The sequence below is a fragment of the Corythoichthys intestinalis genome, chromosome 10 (assembly GCF_030265065.1).
Source record: "Corythoichthys intestinalis isolate RoL2023-P3 chromosome 10, ASM3026506v1, whole genome shotgun sequence".
NCBI classification, from domain to species: Eukaryota; Metazoa; Chordata; class Actinopteri; order Syngnathiformes; family Syngnathidae; genus Corythoichthys; species Corythoichthys intestinalis.
In genome coordinates this window covers 18,328,088-18,353,721 of record NC_080404.1, presented here as the reverse complement: position 1 = coordinate 18,353,721, position 25,634 = coordinate 18,328,088, and the positions used below count along the sequence as shown (strand labels likewise).

The 25,634-nt window shown below is 40.3% G+C and overlaps 1 protein-coding gene across 2 annotated transcripts in view; it reads left to right on the top strand.

Moving 5' to 3' along the window:
* Positions 1-25,634, top strand: part of arid4b (AT-rich interaction domain 4B) — a 90,438-nt gene that overhangs the window by 5,754 nt on the left and 59,050 nt on the right. The window lies entirely within an intron of this gene.

Sequence of the window (25,634 nt, the reverse complement as noted above, 5' to 3'; positions counted from 1 at the left end):
CACATATCACTGGAGTGAAGTACGTGAAAAAAACTTAATGATGCACGTTGATACGACGCTACGACAGAGTATTAGGGCCTAATAAATAAATAAATAAATTTAAAAAAGCAACGGGATTTAAGTCGTTATATTGCTACAAGAAACAAAGTCGCATTATTACGTAGGGGTATTGTAGCTGTTAGCTGCTACGCACTTTACATACATGTACCTTCGCTGGAAGCTACGACAAAGCATTAGTATAAATTCTTCTGTTGATTATAATTTGATGTAGATGAAGCAAAATAATGATTGCCTAATTTGTAAAACCGATTCTTAAACACAAGATGCTTTCAGTATTGTTGATTTTAATGGAGGCGTTAACACGCTACATAAAGTACGTAGCTGCTTATTCAGCTACATTAGCCAGACAATAGCCCCTAATACTGTCGTACGACCCACATAAAGGCAACAATGATGGTAAATCGAGAGTACTTATATAGCGCATTATCTACATTGTTACAATTTCCAAAGCGCTTTACATTACCCCCTTTCACACACTCTGAAACGCCGGGAATATAGCGGGATTTAAACGTGCATCAGTGTATGTGAAAACAATTTCCCGGGTCGACTGACACGGACATTACGCAGATATTTTACTAGTCGCGTCTTAGTATAATGTCCGAGACTTTCCCGGGGAGCGGTGTGCGTGAAAGCAGGCGTTAAACACCTGGGTCACAGCATTATGGCTGATGACGTAAATATCATGGCGGGCTGATCGTCACTTCCTCTCTCTTCGCATTAAGATGAAAAGTGGTAAACAAACATCGTAATTATCAACATTGCAAACTGGAAATAGCTAAGCTAAACTGAAAACATAACAAAATAAAATTGATACGGTATCGTAGAGCCAAGGAAGAGAGTCCATCGTCCATCTTTAGAAAAGTGTGGTTTATTTTGTTGCCGATGTTAGGGTCCGCTACTTTGGAAACAAGGTTGTACTTCAAAGCAGAAGACAACAGCGGGAAGCGTTCAAGGGTTTATTAAATACAAACGAAAATACACACGATAGCGGAAAAGGGGGAATAACACAATGGGTCCGTGACAGTAGAGCCAAGGAAAAGAGTCCATCGTCCATCTTTGGAGATATGTGGTTTATTTTGTTGCCGATGTTAGGGTCCGCTACTACGGAAACAAGGTTGTACTTCAAACCAGAAAACAACGGGGGGGATGCGTTCAAGGGTTTATTAAATACAAACGGGTCAGTGATATCTCGACACCCTTCTCTTGGATTGCCTGGGCTAAAATACAGTCATGATGAGCTTGAATTGGCTGCAGTTACGACGTCAGGATTACTCACTCTGGAACAAAACATGATTTTACCAACATTGTGACAGCCGATGTCAACCAAAAATGACATGCTGTCCGGGTTATAAAATCGCGCCAGCAGCCCTCCCCGCACAGAGAGCGCCAGTGGGCAACACGGGACAAGTGTGAAAAAGTGTCCAACCCGCGTCATTCTCGAGACATCTCTACATGCGTGAAGGCAATGACGCTAGTAAATCCCACGTCATTTTACACAGGAATTTCCCTGGATATGTGTGTGAAAAGGGTTAATAGCACAGTTTTACCCTTTCACGCACACATTCACACAGCAATGGTGCTGCTGCCATGCAAGGCGCTGCCAATGGCGTACCGCACGCATGCATTTTTAGACCGTGACTTCGCATCGTAAAGCAGAGGTAAAGTAGAAGTAGGGCATTATAGACCCGCCCTCGCATAGAAACTACGTTAATTCTGCTACTTTTCTCCGGTAATCTTTCAAAAACGAACATGCTGATCACACATTGCTTTTTTGGAAGTTGTAGAAACGACTCTAGGCATTACGACATATGAAGGATGTTTTCTTCATACGTTTCCCGAAACCAAAAACTCAGAGGAAAAAATGTGAAGAATGAATAAACTTGCGCGGACTTTTGACGGCAGCTCGGTGAATCCATTCACATTTCATATGTAGTAAACATTTTGTTGGGTTGGCATGGCCTTTCAGAGGACAAAGAGGTAAGCCATTTTGATATTTTTAACTTATTCTTTAGCGTGACATTGTGCCGTGCTGCTCCCGTCTGACAATGAATAACCTGAAAAGAATTAAAATGTTATCTGACTGCCAGTTACCTTTTCCGTTGTAAAAAAAAAAAAAAAAAAAAAAAAAAAAAAACTTTGGTAAGGGGGAAGTGTAAATAAATTATAGAATTAAGATTTGTTATCAGTGAAAAAAGTGTTCGTTGGCTGTTACTGAGTAGCATTTGCGATCGCTACAGAAAACTAACTAAATTACCCCCAAGAACGGTCAGAGACGTAGGACAACCAGAGGATATAATATATAAGAAAGACAGGGCTGGTGGTAAAGGATAGCTTGTTGAAACAGAGGAATGTCATTGTCAGTCGTGTCGATAAAAAAGCTAAGGTTATGCTTAGGTCGGCTCGTTTTTTCCGTCCTTTTCAGCCTTCGACACTCAAGCCATCTCTTTAACTGAACATTTTTATGTCCTCCCACATCTTTGCCAGTGAATTTGGCGCCAGGGACATCCTTTTCGGAGAGAATTGGTAGGCTTAGCTCTGTAAACATTTCCTTCGTACATGATTTCCATTCATTTCCTATTAGGGACAAACGGAGGCGTGTCTCTCCTTGGGAACAGTAGCTAATGTCATGAATATTAATGAGCGGAAGCGGGGGTCGCGTTAACCGAATATTTGACCGTTGACCGTTTTTTTTTAAAACGGTGACGGAAAAAACTGAAGTCCATCCGTCATTTTGACAGGTTGCAATTCACACCCCAGACCACAGGGTGGCGAGTGAGCATATTAATTAGCTATTGTCTCTCTTAATGCATGACGTCGTTGGCCTTACTCGGAAAAATGTCAAGGCAACTGAGTGTCCGAACTAAGTCGTTTGTCCGAGGCAGAAGTCCAAAACATCGTGACAATAGCCTCTGAAGGAATCCCACTTGAGACATTTGATTATGCACAAGCGGGCACGCAATTCAAGTCCATGCGCACCAGGAGGAAGACTGCGTTCAGGCCACAGCAGGTGAACTGTTAATTTCATTGTTCCATATGTAGCCTACCTACTGGGGCCACAGTCAGCTGTTTTTGTCACTGCGGAGACAAAGTTACATATTCATATGCTTGATTGCACGGTGTCGATTCTGTTAAACTTGTTCGGACAGAATATTGTAGCGTCACCGGGGTCTGGCGGCACCGTGATTGACACATCACCACGAGGTTCTTAATGGTGCACCCGGGGTGCCAGCGCGTCATCCACTTGGTGGACTAGATTGCCACCTGTGTAAATATTTGCCTCTTTTTCTTTGGGGGCGGAGTTGTTGTTTTGTTGGTGTTGCTGGCGGTAAGCAGAGTAAAAAGAGGGAGGAAAAATACCACGACTTCCGTGTCTAATTTTTTGCCGCCAAGCAAGCATTACAATATTAATTAAAAATGAATGAAAACTAAATACTATTGAATATGTCATTATTATCATTTTAAAAATTTAAGTGACGGGTAAAAATAGATTATGACCGGATTTTTATGACCCTGTCAGTCAAAATGACGGACAACGAAAAAGTCTAGCGCAACCTCTGAGCGGAAGTGACGAGGCGAAAATCCCCAACCCTCTTGTGGCGAACGAAGTGACACGCGACGTTAGTGCATGTGAAATTTCATGCTCGTACACGTTCACATGCGGACCACAGGCATGAAAATCTCTCACCTTTCGGCGAAATTCGCCGTTTTGAAGTAAAAAAGGATGACCTACGTGAATCGTGTAGATCCGAGGAGACAATTTTTAAGGGGGAGGGGGGGGGCATCGGGTGTAGGCATGTGCCAGTTACCTTCACGGATTACCATGCTATGAAAACATCGCGGTTACAAAACCACTAAAATTTCCCGTCATACAGTAGTACGTATTCGTTATTTTTCATGTGTCGAAAATGCAGCCAGAAGTGGCTTGGCGCGGCAGCGCTTCCCCCTTCCCCTGTTTGATGCTGCGTGTGTCAGTGACGCTATTCCAGCAAACCCAAAAACAAGCACTCCAAACGCAAGCCGTAAATTATTCAATTTATTGATCTCTCAAATCGTGGTAACTGAAATATACCTATTGAATACATTTAAAACGTTGTACACTCGTATTTTTCCACATGTGAGTAGCTTCAACAGTTTAGCTTCATGAAAAAGTTCGCCAAAAACAAAACACACATTTTCCTTTCAAATTCAATACACAAAGTTACTAAAAACTTACAAAGACGAATGATAGGCAAGGCTTAGCTAGGACAGCAACTTCATTGAGGTTAATCACAGCCGCTGAGAGAGAAACAAGTTTGTATGCGGGGAGGGAAAAAAAAAAAAGAGCGTCAAAGATCGCTAATTGCGACAGATGATCTTGTACTAAGCACAAATTCACATTCGCTGGAGGAGGTAAAGTATCCCAATTGTTTTTAGATGAATGCATTTGCCAGCATATTGAATTTAGTGAGTAATGGTTTTCGTTTTCATATTTTGTGGTATGACAAAGTTACTGCCGTTCGTTGCAGCTTGCGTTGAACGCTGCCGGAGCGTCCGGTAAAAAAATAGCTCCCGTTAAGGTAGCGTCAAGCTTGTGTATTTAACGGTAATATAAAAGCAGTGTTGTCAATAACGCGGTATCGTAATGCGTAACTAATCTGATTACTTTCTTTCAGTAAAGAACAATCTAACGCGTTCATTTTTCTAAATCAGTAATCTGAGTAAAATTACTTTCCTTGATGCCTGTGCGTTACTATTTTGTTATTGCCCCATAATGTGTGTAGAATGAAGAATACTGTAGTCATGGGAGTGACATCACATGTCACATTTTTTAATCGGGGATGGAACAAAAAGGGTCACGTGTATTACCATGATGCGTGAGCGCTGGGAGTTTGCGCCCAAAACAACATAGCCATGCTACCTCGCCAGGATGCAATGAAATAGGCAGGAGATATACTACAAACGGCTGCATTTGCACACTGGAAACACAGCCATTACTTCACATTTTTGTCCAGTAAAGATAACAAAAATATCTTCGTGCGCTGCGAACTTTGCGCTGGCTCAAAAAGACTGTCGACCGCTATAAGCATCCAATTCAAGCGCCACTTGGAATAACAGCACAACAGGTAACACGACAGCCAGGACTTTTTGATACTGCTCGTGCTCAATCCTCGGTTCAAGCTCAGTTGTTGTTGAAGGTTTTGAAAGCTTAGGTTTAAAGAAATTCTAAATATCCATCTTGCCTACTCAGCTGTAGTTTTGGCTAAGCAATGCAAACGGCTGTCTCTAAGGTTCTATAGTCACATGATCTGTTCGAAAAATAATTTGGACCCATTATGAAATACTTTGAAGGATTCCTGTTCATTTTATTCATTTTTGTTGTTTGTTTTATTGCTCTAAAACATTTATAGACAACATTTTAATGGCCATATTCAATGGTCTTTATTTTAAAGGGGAAGTTCAGAATTTTTTACATTAGGCTTAATCTTTGAGTTAGCCGGGGTTTAATTAGTCGTTGGAGTTGATTTGAACAAATTCTATGCAGTTTGACAGTTATTTGTTAGTTTCAGGGCTCCGGAGTGGCTAAGCTAGCGCGAGTCAATGGTGGTTGAAATCAACTCCTTCAACTAATTAAACCCCCGTTAACTCGAATATTAAGCCTTATGTGAAAAATTAAAATGGTCAAATTTGCCACATGTAGGACGTTTTGCCGACGGCGGACATTTTGGCAGAACGCCGGAACATATTTCCTCCACACCTTTCTCACCTTTTTAACCCCTGACCCATTTTCATGCCTGGGACCAGTGACGCGATATAAGAAAATAGGAAATGCTACAGCTACGTTTTGTAAATCTTTGCAATAATAGCAGCTTTTTGGAAATTGAGTAAAGATTAAGAAATTTAGGACAGCTCACCTGAAATATCGAGCCATATTATCTATGTCTTAAAATGGCGGTCAGAAATCGGTGCATTTTCTTGAGCTTTTAAGGTAATAACCTTTGTAATATTAATCCCATAAACATGACAGTCATGAGAACTATTCTGCTATGATTGGTCTTCATTATCAACGAAGATTCTACAGTTTTTGACCTTGATTTCAACAAATAAAGTTTTGACCACTGAGGTAATGGATAGGCATTGTTTAAGTGACCAGCTTCATCCAGTGTCGAAACTGAGATGCGCAACAGAATGTAGGCTTCTTGTGCGAGTCACATTCAATAATATTTTCATAATTTGCTGCAGGACTCCCAAAAAATGACCCGTGGGCTGGTGTTGGCCTGGGGTTATAGTTTGGACACCTTTGCCTTAAATAGTCGTAAAGGTGGTGAATGTCATGTTACTGATCTAATTCATGCATTTCGTTTATATTTTATTTTTTATTTTTTATTAAAAAGTGGCACAAATGTACCATTGTAATGAACAAGATCTGCTCTGTAATACACATTACGTAATACTAAAAGAGAATACAACCTGAGTTCTTTGTAATTGTGTTTCTGAAAACCTTAGTATCCACCTTTTGCCACTCATACAACAGGATGTTATGCCTTCCTGCATGCATATACGGTATCTGTTCAATTAAACAGTCGCAGATTTTACAATGAGCAAGTCCATTTTTGAGTTTGCTGCGACGAGATTATTGCACACCTTTTGTTTCATGGTGTGCTTGTTGCCCCAATATGTCAAAAAGGGATACGTTCGGACTTTTCATAACACTATGATGTGAATAACTAAGAGGCAGCTGTGACAGAGAAAGGAGAGGGAATGAAAATTCATTGCGTTGAGTGCAAGTTATCAGAGCAATGTATTGACCAAATATATTCTTAATTGTTGTGTGCCATTAGTGTTCAGTAGGCCAAAACACGTATATTTAAATTGAGTTATATTTGTATAGTGTCTTTTCAAGGCACTCGAAGCGCTATATCTATATCATCATTTACCTACTGATGACGCAGCACCAGGAGCTCAGTTCTGTCTTGCTCAAGGATACTTAGGCTAGGTCAGCAGGGCGGTGAATCAAAACCACAACCTCTGGGTTGGAGGAAAAACTACTCTACCACTGAGCCATGCTGCCCCAAGGAAAACAGTATAGTGTATCTGTATTCAATACACATTGATATACAGCATCCAGTGATACAGTGAATTTAAAAAAAAAGGACTAGAAGGCACTGTCCACCGAAAAACTAACGTAACTTTTTTTTTTAATTAAATATTTTTTATTTTTTCCGTCCTTCATACATCCAGGTATGGCAATAGATCCATATCCACTTTTGCTTTGCTTCATTTGAATGTCTAATGTCAAAGAATTAAAACTAATAAACAAAATTTGAAAATATTGAAAGAAATAGATTGGAAGATACTAAAGATACACGATAATATTGGTCACCGATAATTATCGGCCGATATTGGCAATTATGACGTCACACAGATAATCCAGATAATAAAAAAATTCAACCGATAATACAATCCGATAATTATATACTTGATTTAGCCTCCAAACGTGCGCAACCGAAGAATTCAGCACGCCGCCTCCTCAACCCCTCCCCTCTCTGAAGCCCCTGAGGGAGGAGGGGTTGAGGAGGCGGAGTTACACGACAAGAAGTCGTTGAATATTATGGCGGCTGTTACTAAAAAATCGACGCGCTCGCCATCTGCGAAACGTACCGTAGAAGTTCCACGAGGCAGAAACAAAGCGTCCTCATTCAAAACCACTAACCCAGCAGCCATTTAAAACTGCATCACAAAGATTTTTGGAACCAATACGAGGCTGCTGCTAGTTGGAATGCTAAGGCTATTGTAAACACAAGCTAAACTACAGGGCTTGTGACAATACAGCAGTGCTTCTCAATTGTTTTCTGTCACGCCCCCCCAAGGAAGACGTAAATGTTTCGCGCCCCCCCAAATTCTGCCGCCACTGTAAATAGTATCATTTGTCTACAATATTGCTATTATAAGTACGTCTCTGCCTCACATTGTATCCTTTTTTTCCTATTAGAGAAAATAACAGAGATAAACTTATAAATTATAACTTTATTAACATTGTTTTGTTTGTAACAGAAAAGACTTAACGCCCATCAATTTGCCTGAATTAAAAAAAAAATTCACATCCAAACTAAAAAATACACTCAAGGTACATTTTTGACCATTTGATACAGAAAAATAAAATGTAATAAAATCAGTAAATAATAACAAATTAAAATTGATTAGAAACATTCACTCATGAGGACAATGTGCCAAAAAATTTGACCGAAAAAAATCTGAATAAAAGAAGAAAAAAAAGTGTCCTTGGACAGGACAGTTTTTATTTTTGCTGCTCACAGTATTTACCTCCTTTGCAATGGTGTGGAGTTAATTTGCAATGAGCATGCTAACAATGCTCACTGGCTTACTGATATAACACTGACAAAGCAGGACGATTGTTGGCAATATTCGGCACGTTTTCACTGAAAAATTCAAGCGGCTTAACAATGAGATTGGGGTCTAATGTCTTTAAGTGGCGTCTTAATTGATTTGGCTTCTGGCTGTCTGCTATAATTATTTTTAGACACAGTAAACAGTGGTCTTTCATCATCACCCACTGTATTAAAAGTCAAAGCTAAAAGGCAAACGGCACGAAAAAACCGCATTCACGGCGGCCGAGGTAGAACCGTAGGTGAGGTCGGTCGTCGTGACGATCCCAAGCCGAAAATGGCACTTCTCGGGCGGCGACGTGAGAACCGGACAAGACAGTGGGTCGCTGCGTGAGTGAGTCCGGTCGGGAAACGGCTTTCGAAAATGGCGGTGGCACACTGCTCTTCATATCTGTTGTCTGTGTGTGCTGAGTGCTCTCCTTAGTTCAAAAATACTGCGTGCACTCTGAAAATGAGAGCGCCACTGCCACCTACAGTACTGAGTGGATGTGCAAGTACACTTTATTCCAGTACGGCAAAAAAAAAAAAAAAAAAACAATCAAAAAAAACATGTTCCCCGAGGTCACATGCACATGCCCTGGCATTGCTCTGCGCCCCCCCAGGGGGGCGCGCCCCACTATTTGAGAAGTACTGCAATACAGAGTCGGGCTGTTTGGGAATGCAGCCAAAGGCGGGTGGTAAATTCGCATCTAAGGCTAAACACCGGCACGACTGGAGACCGATAGTCGGCAAGTAGCCGTCTTCCGACGGACCCCGCCGCTCCCCGGCTTCGGGACCTCCGGCGAACACCCCGGTTTCTCGAGCGTTCCCCTACGGCGTGCGAGCAGAGCCAGGACCTGAATACGCCGCGGCGAACCGGCCGGGGCGGGCGGATTATCCGGTACGAACGTAGCCACCGCCGCCGTCGAGACAAGACAGGTTTTTTTTGTTTTTTTTTACCTAAATGACCCGAGAACCAAAGCCCTGGATAAAAAAATAATGCAGTTTATACGACCACCATTCTTCATGAAAAAGTGATGTCCAGTAAGCAAGCTTATCATGACGGCACAGTGGTTAGATGATAATTTAAACATGGAGAAAACGAAGTCAGCCAGTCAATAATGCATTCAGTATGTAAAATGACGAGCGGTCAGATGACTTTGTAACGCTGCCTTTATTTTCGGCTTAACAAAACTCCGGCACAAAACATCACGCACGCGGATGCGAGCTCCAACTCCGTCCAAATAGTACTGCCGTGTATCAGTTTAGCTGCTGTAAAGCAAATGTCGTGAAAGCCGCAAATGTAAACAAAGCGCTGCAGAATGGGTACATGACATCTCGCTCTTTTGAGTTAATCATTTTCACAGTGTGCAACAAATCATATAACATTAGCAATCACTTTTCAAAATATTTAACTTATTTCTCTGATCAATTACAGTTACAGTAGATAATCAAATTCTTAAATCAACATTCTGTAGCCACAAATATTATTAAAAATCTTTCCTTCTTCCAAGTTTTTTTTTTTTTTTTTTTTTTTTTTTTTTAGGATTAAGTATAATAATAAGTTCATGCTTAAAACAAGGCTGTTAAGATTATTTTCAGCTAGCTATTTTTCTTCCAAGAAATCTGAGAGAAATACACTTGAAGCGATGGCAGATAATTTCACTTATTGCCAATAGATTTACACTTAAAACTGACTAGTTTTAAGGAGGTGTGTTTTGCAGTGTATTAATGTTATATACAGTGGGGAGAACAAGTATTTGATACACTGTCAATGGGAAAACCCATTGGCAGTGTATCAAATACTTGTTCTCCCCACTGTATGTTAGGAATGGCTTACTTTTAAAGGCATTTTTGTGCAACTTAGGTATTTACTCTGTAAGTAATTGTTGCCAAAAGTTTACCATTACACAATGTCAGACAATCTGTTCTTATTTAGATGTTTGAATTGACGACTTGTTTATATTTTATGTTGAAAAAAAGAGCAATATATTATATTTTTGCACAGTAATATTTTCTTTTGTGTATACTTTAAAATTTTACATAAATCTTTTAATAGAATTATCGGCTTGACATTATCAGTTATCGGTTGGAATGAGGAGGAAATTATCGGTTATCGGTATCAGTTAAAAAATGTATTATCGTGCATCACTAGAAGATGCGTTATAAAACTGTAGCGTAGTGCCACCACATTTTCTGTTCCAAAATAACATTGATGGTGTAATGTGACATCTATTATAATACCTGTACAGTAATTGCTGGGGTGATTGAAAAATTAGCAGCACTAGCTACAAAGATTCCTGAGACAACTTTTGCTCAGAAATTGAGTCACCCATGACTAGGCATGTGCCGGTTACCGGTTTCAAGGTTTACCGTGGTATGAAAACGTCACGGTTTCAAAACCACTAAAATAATCTGTCATACCGTAGTACGTAGGGGTGTAACGGTACACAAAAATTTCGGTCCGTACGTACCTCTGTTTCGAGGTCACGGTTCGGTTCATTTTCGGTACAGTAAAAAAACAAAATGCAAAATATAAATGTGCTAGTTGTTTATTACACACTTTTGTGCTTTCAACAATAGGAACATTAGCCTATACAAAGCTAGAATTCTGCTATAAAAGTAGCGGGTATTTAAAGATAATCCAACAACAATTTGCCTTTCAGACCCCGCGTATTTGTCAACTTTCTTTCTGAAAGAAAGAAGAAGTCCTGTGCTAAAGAGAAAAGCAATCCCAATGACAAAGATTTTAACATGTATTTTACAAATGAAATGCCTCAATGAAACATTTTTTTTCTTATGAACGGTTTTCAAAAGCTTTATTGGTGGATTTTCTCAAGTTAAAGCGCCACACAGAAATTAATAAATCTAATTGTGTAAGCAGGATGTGTGTATTATTCCTATTATTTAATTACACGTGTTTTTGCTCATTTCAATTTATTTTATTTAAATGGGCTATTTATTTTATTATGTGTTTGTATTTTACAAATGTGATGTAGTATTCATTTATATTGTATAATTTATGTTGTATTATGTGAATTTTAGTTCCTACTTGTTTTGTTGTGGTAGGAGGGTTTTGTATAGAACACGGGGCCATGTTTGGTTATTATTATAGCAGAGAAGACAGCAGTAAATCAACAAAGACAAGTCAACTGTGCCCCGATCTACCACTCAACAGATCTGATGGACTCAAAAAGTAGGTTACGATTGCATATTAGTTTGAAAATTGACCGGATCCACCGTATTATCACACGAGTGACTTCCGGCCCGATCCTAGCTAGGAGTATTGACACAGGAGGGCCGCGTCTCGCGTCAAATAATAAACTCTGCCGTTCTTTTCGCGTGCGTCGCGTTGAGCCGCTTCTGGGACTCATCTAACACGCGGCCGCACTGCAACTGGTGTGCATTGGCTGATTGACTCTAACGCCCGCATTTCACTGCGTTCTCACGGCGGCCACGTTGTCGCGCCGTTGACGTGCCTGGACTGTCCTACTGTGTTGGTCCTCATTAGAGTAGAGAAGCCGGAGTAAATATAATCTACGCAAAGAAACTAACCCAATCGACTCACAGCCTCGAAAAGTAAAGGTTATTACATCAGAAACTCGTTCGGTACGCGTCCGTTCCGAACCGACTACCACGTACCGAAACTGCTCAATAGAGCCTACCCACGTACCACGTGCTCGCTGTATGGTTCCGCCCACTTGTCCGTCATTTTGACTCTGTATTAGCATTGTTTTCAATTGATGGCGGAATTTAAAATGCATTTCATGGAAGACCCGGTGCTTTCTGATGCCGCAAACTCACTGGATCTGTTGCATAAAAGGCGTTATGTGGAAAAGCTTCGTTCTATACAGTCGCCAGATCCATATTTGATTGCTAGATCGATGATTTTTGACCGGCTGCCTTCACCGTCTCTGCCTGACCCTGATATTTACAACTATCTTGTCCACACAAAATCAGCCTATTCTCACGAAAGTTTGAAAAACTTTAAGAGCTTGGAGGCTTATAAATGCTACGTTGCTGGTTGGGTGAAACAGGTCCTCGTACACGAAAATTCGGCAGGAATCTTGTGCTCGGAAGGTGAGTTACGAAATTTTCAATTCAAAATCTTTTGTTCTTGCTAACATCCACTGTCAAGTCTAATGTATTTCATGTCATTTGTCAATGGAGCTAGGGCTTTTAATGTTTATATGGTTTAGCGATAGCACTCACTACATACATACGTGTATGTTGTCGGCGATTAGCCTAGCAATGATCTTAATTGTGGTTATTTGTCAGCCCCGTAGACGAGGCCAGTTTCTTTCACTTGGTACCAGCTAAATATTATTCAAAAAATAACGATGGTGGAAGAAAGGGAAGTCACAAACATCTTGAATTTGAAACTATGTCGTACTACGTCGTATGTTGTCGGCGATTAGCCTAGCAATGATCTTAATTGTGGTTATTTGTCAGCCCCGTAGACGAGGCCAGTTTCTTTCACTTGGTACCAGCTAAATATTATTCCAAAAATAACGATGGTGGAAGAAAGGGAAGTCACAAACATCTTGAATTTGAAACTATGTCATACTACGTCGTATGTTGTCGGCGATTAGCCTAGCAATGATCTTAATTGTGGTTGTCAGGCCAAAACCCTCTAAATATATATTAAATGCATCTTACCGGATATAAAATGACTACTACATAGTCTGTGGTGATTTTTTGGTGTCCAGTTTTCACGTCGAATTGCAGCCGTCCATTTCGCTCTCCTCTTTGGATCCCTCGGAATACGGTAAAACTTCAAGTCTCTCCTTCCATCTTCTCTGTTAGTGCAACCAACAGCCACTCACGCCTTCACCATTTTGATTATTAATGTTAAGGAGCAGAAAAACACGCCGTAAATAGGAGAAATGTACGTAGCCGTAATAGGTTAACACTATGTTTTGACGGACAAGTGGGCGGAACCATACAGCGAGCACGTGGTACGTGGGTAGGCTCTATACTATTACATGTACTGTTACACTCTTAGTAATACGGTATTCGCTATTATACGTTTCCCAAAAATGCAGCCAGAAATGTCTTGGCGCGGCAGCGCTCACCCCTCCCTCTTTTGTTGTTGCTGTGTGTGTCAGTGACGCTATTCCATTATACATCCAGCGAACCGAAATAGGAATACTCCAAACACAAGTACTTTTCTTGAATTTATGGACGTCTCAAATCATGGTAACTGAAATGAACAAAACGAATACATTTAAAACGTTGTACAATAGTATTTTTACACATGTGAGTAGCTTCATAAGCACAAACACAGCAGAATGTGAGGAAGTCATAATCCATGAACACCATGAAAAAGTTCGCCAAAAACAAAACACACATTTTTCTTTTACAAAATACAAACTAACTAAAAACATACAAAGATGAATGTTAGCCTAGTCTTAGCTGCGAGAGCAACTTTGTGAAGGTTATAAATCTCATGGCCATTAAGAAACAAGCTTGAATGAAGGAAAAGGGATGACATCAAAGATAGCTACTTGCGACAGATGATCTTGCTCTAAGCACAAATGCACGTTCATTGGACATGGAGAGGTCTCTCACCCAGTGTTTTTTAGATGAAATCTTTACACAACAATATTTACATTTTAACTAACTTATGCATTTTTAACTTAATAACTTATGAAATATTTATGTCTTTTTAACACAAAGGCATGACATGTAAAGTAGAGTTGACAAAGTGGCTGAAAATGGCGAAACTTGAGCTTTTTGCCACCTCAAAAAAAAGTCGTACAGACATATTTTAATATTTTAATTTTATTTAGAAATGGTTTTACTTTTTTATAACAATTATTTTTGTTCTTGCTCAAATCTTGAGCAACCTGAGCTGTGGCTGTGGGTAATCTCCAAGTTCTATTGATTTTAATTTTATTTAAAATATTTGTTATTTTTTTCTTTATTTATTTTAACATTATATTCATGTTCCAATTTGCAAATATGTTCTGAAAAAAAAAAAAAAAATCCCCAGATTTTTTTTTTTAACCCATACATCTCAAAATAACACATTTTGGAGCTATAATTGCAATGCTGTGAAACCGCGGTATTTTTCCTCAAGGTTATCGTACTGTCAAAATCTCATCCCGGCACATGCCTAGCCGTGACATGTTTTCTTTTGTGAGCCTAAAGGGCGGTTTACATGGTGACTCTCCGAGAAGACCAAAAATTTCAAATGTGCATTTACATGGTTTCGTTTCCATTCGAACAATGTCGCAATTCCGCATGAAAACGATGTAGTATTCAAGCCAAGCCTTAGAGGGCAGTGCAGATTTACAAGGCGACAGCGTATGATGCACTTTGACCCCACGTGGCTCCTCAGCCCGAAGGAAAACATGCCCGCCCATTCGAAGCAATGGCATTTTCCTTTTGCTCCAAAAGGCACAAAAATGGAAACATTCAACATATTCAAAATTTAAAATATTATTAAAACAGTAAATTAAAGCCGACGTTCCGCCATTTGCAATTTTTAATGTTAAATAGCACCGCTGCGCACGCCCAATGTGACGTGTACGCGTGCTGACGTTATCGGCGCGGGTCCAGCGCGGCAGTAGCCTTTGATATGCATGCAAAGCAAGTCCCCCTCAATCCCCCGCAATCGAATTCTTCCACTTTCGAGGCAGGATTCAGAATTTGTCGTTTTCGCCTTCCGTCTTCGCCGATACCATATGCACGCGAGGCAATTCCGCTACTCAGTCATTGCGTCTTCGTGTCGCAGAGTCGCCATGTAAACTGCCCCTAAAAGTTTAACTCAGCTGTTAGCGCACTGAACTCCTGAGTGTTGCAGATGTGCTTCTGCATTGATGTCAACTACAATGCAAATCACCACAACGGCACATGTGAGTTAGAGACAGGCAGGTGACGTTTTGGACAGGCAGGAGAAAGAGGCTGTTCAAAATTTATAAGGACGTCCCCTATTTAATTAGTTGTAGTTGAATCGAATATAAATGTTGTGACAATCAGCTAATCTTGGCAGCCCTAGTTTTAGTCAATGAACACATTGAAAGGCTATCTTTCAACACTGACTGCGTAACAGCCCCCCTATAGTAAGTCTCATTCATTCTCTTCAAAACCTAAAAGAAAAAAATAATTGGAGCAGGAGAGTGAGCATACCCTCAGAGATTCATAATGAGGTTTTATGTAAACTCTTCTGTGTAATTCACTCATGTTAGAGCTTGCAAAATGATCATTTGCACTTTTCAGTTCTTCTCACGCTTGGGCCAAAGTGTTGATTTGAAACATGCCGAGCTTCATTAATCTTCAGTAAAGTGAGGGAAAATAAGCTTTTTTTCCAAGTTTATTTATTTAAAACATGATGGAGTTTTTTATTTATTTATTTATTTTTTTTAAATTTAAGATATCTCTTTGTTTGGCTTCCCAAGCTAAAGGACACACTACACAATATGATCTATATTTTACTTTGTGCTAGTCAAAACTGTTAAGCTATTTACCATCCAACTTCTGCTGAAACACTGGTCACTAGGTTTACTGTGTACAAAGAGGTGATTCACAGCAGGATTATTGTAATTGCACCTAGAATGAGAGGGAGTGTAATTCTTTTCTCCTGCCTGCTTATTACCTGTTTTAAGTGTTCGACTTACTGTAAAAGAATGGGGTTATACTTTTATAGTGCATTTCCACCTTTCAAGGTGCTCAAAGCGCTTTACACTACATTGCCATCTACCTACTGGTGACGCAGCACCAGGAGCAATATGGGGTTCAGTATCTTGCTCAAGGATACTTAGGCGAGTTCATCAGGGCAGAGAATCAAACCCACAACCTCTGGGTTGGAGGACAACTACTCTACTACTGAGCCACGCCACCCCCAAGAATCACGATTGTATGCATAATTCAGCCTGAAGAGTTCGTTTTTTAGGCTTACTCTTGTTTAAAATTTTTTGGGGGGGGGAGTCTGAGGGTACAAGCCAAAAATCAGATTGAAAATGGTAATAAAGATGAAGTTTGTGGTTTGTTTTACAAGCTTTGTGACGTTGTTGAGGTGATTTTTATATCTGTGACATTTATCTGGATTACTATTAGGCAGGATTTATACACCCTGTTTCAAGTGACACAATTAATATTGTTTCCTCTCAAGTGGCCCAATTCATACGTGTTATTGTAGCTTAAAGAGAGGAAGCTACATGGAGTCAGACGTCCTTTAACCAGAAATAGGCTGCCTCTGAATATGGGTTAAAAAGTCCTATATGTAGAAGACAGCTGCCAATAAGTTTTGTTTCATCAGAATATACCAATCAAGTACATATTTGCGCCCCCTAGCCCAAACAGCACAAATAATTTCATTAGAAATATTTGCCATGAATCCCAAAACAGTTATTAGATATAGCACTCCTGAAATGTTTTGTGGCTGGAAGCTTGTTCACAAGGGCAGCCTTGGCATCTGAAGTCAAGTCTTTTCTCAACCCATCTGGCATTCTTCATTATATAATTACGTGTATGCTCATAATTTCATCAGTATGTCATCACGGCATCATTTGTAAACATTGCTGATTAGATTGTCATGATAACATGAATGCAATAATTGACATCATGGCATTTTCTAAGAATGTGCCTGAAGATTCGGAATCTATCTAATCCAATTTACCCACATTCAAGTGTGGTGATAAGGATCGACTCAAATATAGATTCATGAGATCAGATGTAAACATGTGTGCAATGATAGAATGTGTGATGGACAGTAGACAAAATCAATGTGTGTTGAGATATTTCATGTTCGTATACAGATACAGTGGACCATCATGATACGAGCACAATCTATTCCATGACCAAGCTCGTAACGCGAATGTGCTCATATTAAGAATGGATTTTCCCCATAAAAAATGGTTAATGTGTGCAACACCTCGATAATTCCCCATTAGAGGTGCAAATTTTGAGGCACTTCACCATGATTTGATTGCGATTCAGTGGCTACGATTCGATTATAAATCGATTATTGATGTACCCCCCCACACCCGTCAGCAGTGTGGCGCAGAGGTTAGGGCTCCTGCCTCACAGTGAGATCCAAACATCACATATGATGGTGTTTTTACAGTAGCTGCTTTTAATGTTTCGTACATTTGTTACAAAAAAGTACAAAAATCCTCTTGTGCTTAAATAATCTTTCAGTATCAAATTAACAGTTCAAAACGGTAAATAAGATACTCAAGTCTTCATTCTGTATCAACAGAATTGTAGCATTTTGCAGAAATACATTTTTATCCAACCAAAAGTGCACTGAGGCATAAATGAAAGACAATGTGTACCACTACTTCAATTACAAGTGGCTCAAAAAAGTGCCTTTATGCTTTTTGAGTTGTGTAAACATGAACATGTAAACATTAACAGGTTTCCTGGAGGGACAAATACTTAAAAAAAACAAAAAAAAACTAGTCCTTTTGCATCCAAACCTCAACAATATGCAGGTCAGGTGAAGTGTGTTTAGCTACGGAGAAAATTCCATGTTCTTGTATAAGAACAGGAGTTTATCCACGTGCTCAAATGAAAGGGTGCTGCGTTGTGCATTAAATCCTGCAGTCAAAAAACAAGGTTTTGGGTGTGGGCGTAGCATATGGCTAAAGTTACCCAGCTGGGCAACGACAACTGAGGGGCAGTTTACATGGCGACTCTGTGACACAAAGACGCAATGACTGAGTAGCGGACTCGCCTCGCGTGCATATGGTGTTGGTGAACACTGAAGGCGAAGACGAAAAATTCTGAATCCTGCCTCCAAAGTGGAAGAATCTGATTGCGGGGGGTTGAGGGGGGCCTACTCGGCATGCATATCAAAGGCTCCTGCGGCGCGAGACCGCGCTGTTAACGTCAGCACTCGTACACGTCACATTGGGCGTGTGCAGCGGTGCTACTAAACATTAAGAACAACAAATATGGCGGTGTTGCAAGTGTTGCCTGGGTAACGCCAGGTGGGTGTGTGCGCATGCGCGGGCGGGGGAAAAGGGAGCGCGCGCTGTAATGCGGAAGTGTCTAGCTACGTTGAGGCAGCCGGACGTATGTGTGTGCGTGGCAGTAAACGCCACCAGTTATAAAGCAATCAAGAGCAGTCATCCTTTCCCACCTGTCACCTCACGAGTCACGCGAGGGAGGTGACAGCGGAATGTCGGCTTTAATTTACTGTTTTAATAATATTTTTAAATGAAATATGTTGGACGTTTCAATTTTTGTGCCTTTTTGAACAAAAGAAAAATGACATTGCTTCGAGTGGGCGGGCATATTTTTTTCCGGGCTGAGGGAGCTTGGTGGGGTCAAAGTGCATCATTCTCTGTCGCCCTGTAAATCTGCACTGCCCCCTAGGGCCTGGCATGAATAATACATCGTTTTCATGCAGAATTGCGACATTGTTCAAATGGAGACGCAAATGCAAATGCAGATTTGAAATTTTTCATATTTTCGGAGAGTCACCATGTAAACTGCCCGACAACCATATTAGCTGCATTGTTTGTAACAACAAAAACGTCTTTTTTGCGATGTTCCATTTCTTTTACAGCACCTCTTAGCAGGTCAGCCATATTCGCACCCGTTGGGTTTTCATGCATTCCATGTAATGGCGAGTCTGTCTACATTCGACAGCGATGGCATGATAATGATGACTGCCGTGTCTGTGAAATAGCGTCGGGATAGGATGTCGTACCTCGGCTTCATTGCTTTCAACATTCTTCGATATTTCTATTTTCTAGAGGAAAATTTTCTAGTTGAATCCAAAATAATTCCACACGTCTGCTTTTAAATTTTTGGGAGCATTTCTGATCTCAACTGAGAAGTTGGTAGGTTACATCAGCCATGCTTGTTGCTGTCTTGTATCCAGGAAGCATGAGTTGTCGATGCGTACTCTTGGTACGTTCCTCATAGCTTCCCGAAGACCGCGCTGACTGTGTTTTAGTTCTGCTGCTCTTGGCATATTAAAATAATCGGAATTTGCATGTTTGTGAATCGTTCTTGAATCTTTCACGGCCGAATCGCGAATAATCAAAGAATCGGAAATTTCACACACCTTTGTTCCCCATGTTACCCTCAAGTAATAATTCAAGGCATCACTTAAGGCTAAATAATCTAAGAAAGAAAATGAAAGTATAAAAACAATGGGATTTATTTATAAACATTTACCATGAGGGCTGAAGTCTATCAAAAGAGCAAGCAAGAGGTGAAAAAGAACGGGCAGCTATACATACACTGTTCAAGGAAACAATAGCAGAACAACAAAACACAATTTTTGGTGTAAGTAAACTGGGGGACATGGTTAATGTTCACTTGTAAGTGCAAATGATTCGGATACTCGTCGATTGTAAATTCTATCACCGGAGATGATGATGATGAGCGGCAGGTAGGCAAATGTGGCATTCTCTTGATCCCAGATACTCTTATGCCACCTAGCAGGACGCCAAGACACTTGGTGAGACAAAGCAAAAGAGAGAGCTTGCATGGCACTTGGCAGGATGCCGAGACAGTCGGACACCCCAAGAGAGAGAGGGGTTTTTCTGGACTTCGCTCTTATGGTGAAAACTTGTTAGCATCATGACTAATTTTCTCTTGTGATAATGCACGTACTGTCATGAAAAACGCGCGAGGTGAGGTTCGCGTAGCTTGCGGGTCCACTGCAACTGCAAATATTCCTGAATTGAACAGCAGCACTGAGAGTGACATAGAGGGAGTGAGAAGGATTATTACTGATATTAGGGCAGTAGAGTGCTTGAGTATTTGTAATATGGCCTTCATGCTAACAGCCTGCAGGAACAGGTGGAACTCCTCCCTGATCATTCAATGAGGTCATATTTTGCTATCAACAAATGAAGCCCATTATGTCGAAAGGTTTATAAAATGCAGCAGCTCATTTCCACTTAGTTGCTTATGAAATTCTTTACACCACAAGGATAAATACTGACAAGGAACTGCACCCAGTTCACTCTTGCCAGAACACTTAATGTAGTATTTCTTCTCAGAGAAGAATTAATACTGCAAAGGCACAATTACAAATGGCCATTTTTTTCAAGTCAGACAAGTATATTAAAGTTATTCATTGTGATCTTTGCGCAGTAGTACTATTGTTACTGATGAATGGTCTAATTCTCTTTCACTCATCACAATGTATTTTCTTAGAGGCGTAATTTAAGCAATGTTATACAATACAACTCCCGAGGGTTTAGTGTCCATGTCAGTCTCAGGCGTTTTTGGCCACCTCATGCCACGTCTCATTTGTATGTGTTTAATCAAGCTTGTGTGCCTGCAGATTGTTTTCTATTTCTACATCGTTAGCAAAGGGCCAAAAAGACCTGAGTGTGGAGGTCTGTATACTTTTCCCTCCAGTATCGTAAGTGGGAGGACTTCTTGCAGTTTTGGTTTAAACAGTTTTAGAGCCCGGCTTGTCTGAATCGATTCAGAAAGTTTTCTTTCATTTTCTTTCAATGTAAGGAGCTGTCAAGACTAGATGACAGCCCATTTTTATGAATGTGAATGCTAGATCATTTTAAAGAATTAACTGTGCAACTCCTGTGTTTGTAGACATGTGAGAATAACAAGAACAAGACAAGCCCTCCATCTTGCTTGCCTTGGCGATTTTGTGCTTATTATGTTTAGGAGGTTTGGTGGCCACAGTTGTGAAGGCACAAACTGTCCCATCTGACTCTGATGCAAGGCATGTAATAGAAAAGAACAGTGCCTCAAGCAAAAGGGAAAAGAATGAAAATATCTGCTTGAAACTGGAATCAGTTTGGTTGTTACACCCGTAGCGATCATGGGAGTGAGCAAGCCAGTGAAAATATGCACTGTGTCATATAAACCTGATGTTGGATAAAGCAGCTATTTCTGAGGGCAGACCGATGTGTTGTTTATGAGCGTTTATGGTAAAACGGACTGGGCTACTCTCAAAGAAGGCACCTTGTTATTCTATGTGAAATTGATGTGTGTGCCTTGTGGCCATCTTCAACAGAGGCAATGCATTCTATATCAAGGGTGTAACTGTGGGTCAGACATTGGGGGTTGAGGGGGCGTGTTGAGATTTCCACCTCAAGCAGGTCTGATGACATGTCCTGCTTGAAAATAATCTTTAAATACCTCAAGTCTACATATACACAGCATATATACTTTATATATACAGTGGGGCAAATAAGTATTTAGTCAACCACCAATTGTGCAAGTTCTCCTACTTGAAAAGCTTAGAGAGGCCTGTAATTGTCAACATGGGTAAACCTCAACCATGAGAGACAATGTGGGAAAAAAAAACAGAAAATCACATTGTTTGATTTTTAAAGAATCTATTTCCAAATTAGAATGGAAAATAAGTATTTGGTCACCTACAAACAAGCAAGATTTGTGGCTGTCAAAGAGGTCTAATTTCTTCTAACGAGGCTCCACTCGTTACCTGTATTATTGGCACCTGTTTTACCTCATTATCGGTATAAAAGACACCTGTCCACAACTTCAGTCAGTCACACTCCAAACTCTACTATGGCCCAGACCAAAGACCTGTCGAAGGACACCAGAGACAAAATTGTAGACCTGCACCAGGCTGGGAAGACTGAATCTGCAATAGGTAAAACACTTGGTGTAAAGAAGTCAACTGTGGGAGCAATTATTAGAAAATGGAAGACATACAAGACCACTGATAATCTCCCTCGATCTGGGGCTCCATGCAAGATCTCACCCCCTGGCGTGAAAATCAAAACAAGAACGGTGAGCAAAAATCCCAGAACCACACGGGGGGACCTAGTGAATGGCCTACAGAGAGCTGAGACCACAGTAACAAAGGCTACTATCTGTAACACAATGCGCCGCCAGGGACTCAAATCCTGCACTGCCAGACGTGTCCTCCTGCTGAAGCCAGTACACTTCCAGGCCCATCTGCGGTTCGCTAGAGAGCATTTGGATGATACAGAAGAGGACTGGGAGAATGTGTGGAGGGAGTTGAAAGTCCGTGTTGCCCAACGACAGCCCCAAAACAGCACTGCTCTAGAGGAGATCTGCATGGAGGAATGGGCCAAAATACCAGCAACAGTGTGTGAAAAGCTTGTGAAGAGTTACAGAAACCGTTTGGCCGCCGTTATTGCCAACAAAGGGTACATAACAAAGTATTGAGATCAACTTTTGTTATTGACCAAATACTTATTTTCCACCATGATTTGCAAATAAATTCTTTAAAAATCAAACAATGTGATTTTCTGGGTTTTTTTCCACACTCTGTCTCTCATGGTTTATGTTTACCCATGTTGACAATTACAGGCCTCTCTAATATTTTCAAATGGGAGAACTTGCACAATTAGTGGTTGACTAAATACTTATTTGCCCAACTGTATATTTTACTCCTATAGAGAGTGCTGGACTGAGGCGCTCATCATGGCAACACAGGAGCAGGCCTTGAGCACCAGAGCAATAGAGGCCCAGATATACCACACCAGGCAGGGTCCCAGGTGCAGGCTGTGCAAAGAGGCGCCTGAAACAGTCCAGCGCATAACAGCAGGGTGTATCATACTGGCAGGAAAAGATTACATGAAACACCATAACCAAGTAGCCAGTATACTGTACAGAAACATCTGTACATAGTATAGACTGGAGACCCCTAGATCGCAATCAGGAACACCTCCCAAGGAGGTAAAAAATGAGAGGGCTAAGATCCTGTGGGATTTCCAGATACAGACTTATATTATGGTTGTGGCCAACCAACCGGACGTCGGATCTAGGAATTAGGGATGTCTCGACCCAATACTCTTTATCTTTATCGGCCTGGTGCCGTTGTTTTTGGAGTATCGGATTTATTGACAAGATCGAAGCCGATCCAGTAGTTGTGTGTTTTCAGTAAGATCGTGCTTTTCTGCTGCTGGAAATCAAACCAATTGGCAAATATGCCGCTGAGTGAGATGACTGCTCTTTAGAAACTAATGATAGTAACAGAGCATCATGTAAAATTCTTGAGGAGGTACCAGCAGAGCTGTGTATAGTACAAAAAATATGAATTTTTGCATTCTTTTTAATGGTCTACAAATATAGGCATCGGTTCATTATTGGCAAAGCATATCTTGAAGAAACTGATGGGATCGGAAGTAAAAAAAATCAGCATCTGTACATTCCTAGACTAGGAATATAGGCAGAGGCCAGTCATTTTTATTTATTTATTTTTTTGTTTTTATAAATTACAAGGTTTGCTGCTCTAAGAATTCAGGCCGGATAAATAATTAACGAGCAAAGCACAAATCAAAGCTTGCTCTAATAGAAACTGTCAGATGTACGTAAGTTTCTAAGTTTAAGTTGATATCACTTGGTTTTAGTACCTCATTAAAAGCATTTGTATGGCAGCTTTGTTGTATTTCTTGTCTGTGAATGTTCCTAAGCCTCAGGCTTTTGTGTGTGAATATGCATTCTATGCAATGATTGATTGTTTTGAAAGTTTGTTTTGAAAGTTAAATACAGCAATGTGATGCTAATCTTTTTTGAAAGGCCTCTTCCATTGCGGTATCATGACTTTTTTATTTAGGGCTGTCCCAAACAATTATTTTTCTCCCGATTAGTCTGCAGCCTTTTTTCAATGATTAGTCGACTATTCCAATAATTTTTTTACTAACTTTTTTTTTTTAAACTAATGTTGCAATTAAATTTTTGCTGACGATTATTTATGCACAAAACATTTTGGAACACTTAAATTCTTTATTAAAGCACAAAAAACCCCACATAATAATAAATTACAAATAAACAATTAGGTCAAATGCTGATGAAATTAACAAGTGCAAAAGAATGGAATGTAAACAGGTTCAGAACACTGTGACTTCACTTTTCCAACAGGTTTCAAAACAATTCTTACTTTCTCTTTTTGTGGTATGTCTATATTGTTCTAAAAGTGAGCACCAGCAGAGTAGGGAAATAAATATCACGCATCACTGGAGTGAAGTACATGAAAAAAACTTAACAATGCACATTGAGATGACGCTACGACGGAGTATTACTGATAATGGCTCAAAAGTAAATAAAATAAATACATTTTAAAAAGGGACTACGACTTAAGAGTCATACAATTGCTATGAGAAGAAAAGTTTCATTATTACGTAGGGGTAATGTAGCTGGGGGCTACGACGAAGCATTAGTATAAATTCTTCTATTGAATATAATTTGATGTAGCTGAAACAAAATAATAAGGTTTTTCTTATTTGTAAAAGCGATTCTAAAACACGATGCTTTCAATATTATTGATTTTAATGGCGGCGGCAATGCGCCACGCAAAGTACATACAGTGGGGAGAACAAGTATTTGATACACTGCCAATGGGTCCCATTGGCAGTGTATCAAATACTTGTTCTCCCCACTGTAGCTGCTTATTCAGCAACATTAGCCTGACATTGGCCCCTAATACTGCGTTGTAAGACCCATATAAAGGAAACTTAAAAAAAAAAAAGTCGTGACATGGACTTACGATCGACCAGCTTGTTGTCTCCTGTCGTCTTCCAAAATTATACCTGTGTGAAGGCGCTTCAGGTGTTCATTCATGGCTGACGTGCTGCCGTGGTATGCCAGTTCATCATTGCAGACTCCACACGACAGTAACACCCTTCTTTGTTTCGTTAAAATAAATCCATGCTTTGGCCACTCTGGTCTGCTTTTTGGGCTTGGTGCCGCTTTTCCCGCTTGCATCCTGAGTGTCCGCCATTCTCAACTTTTCACGCATATACTGTATATGATGTAACGAATCTGGTTATAACGTAGCGGGTGTATTTGCATGCGTTCCTAAATATACCGCGTGACTGATGTGGGGGAGGGAGGTGCGACAGAGCGAGACGTCTTCCTGTTGTTGTGTTGGCGTCAGCTGTGGCAGACAGCCGCCGTGTTGTTCCCACAAGTTCCAAAAAAAAGAATCGCAAACCTAACTAAGTGGGCGACTCTTTGTCGACGTAACATTTAAAAAAAATTTTTTTAAACTCTCCTTTAACCGTTGACGGGATGTTGTGCTCGTCGACGCATTTACGTCATCTACTACAGCAACAAAGTAGACTAGTCGGGACAGCTCTAATTTAATTGGCTCAATAACCATTTCCAATGTAAAAATTTAACAAGGTTTTTATTTATTTATTTTTTTAACATCAAAAAGCTGTCATAAAGATTAGCCAAGTGATTGTACTCCCATCCAAAACAGTGGTGTCCCCAAACATCATTTTCCTGTCAACCACTCTGGTTTCTCTTCATCCATAGTTCAATGTAGGAGAT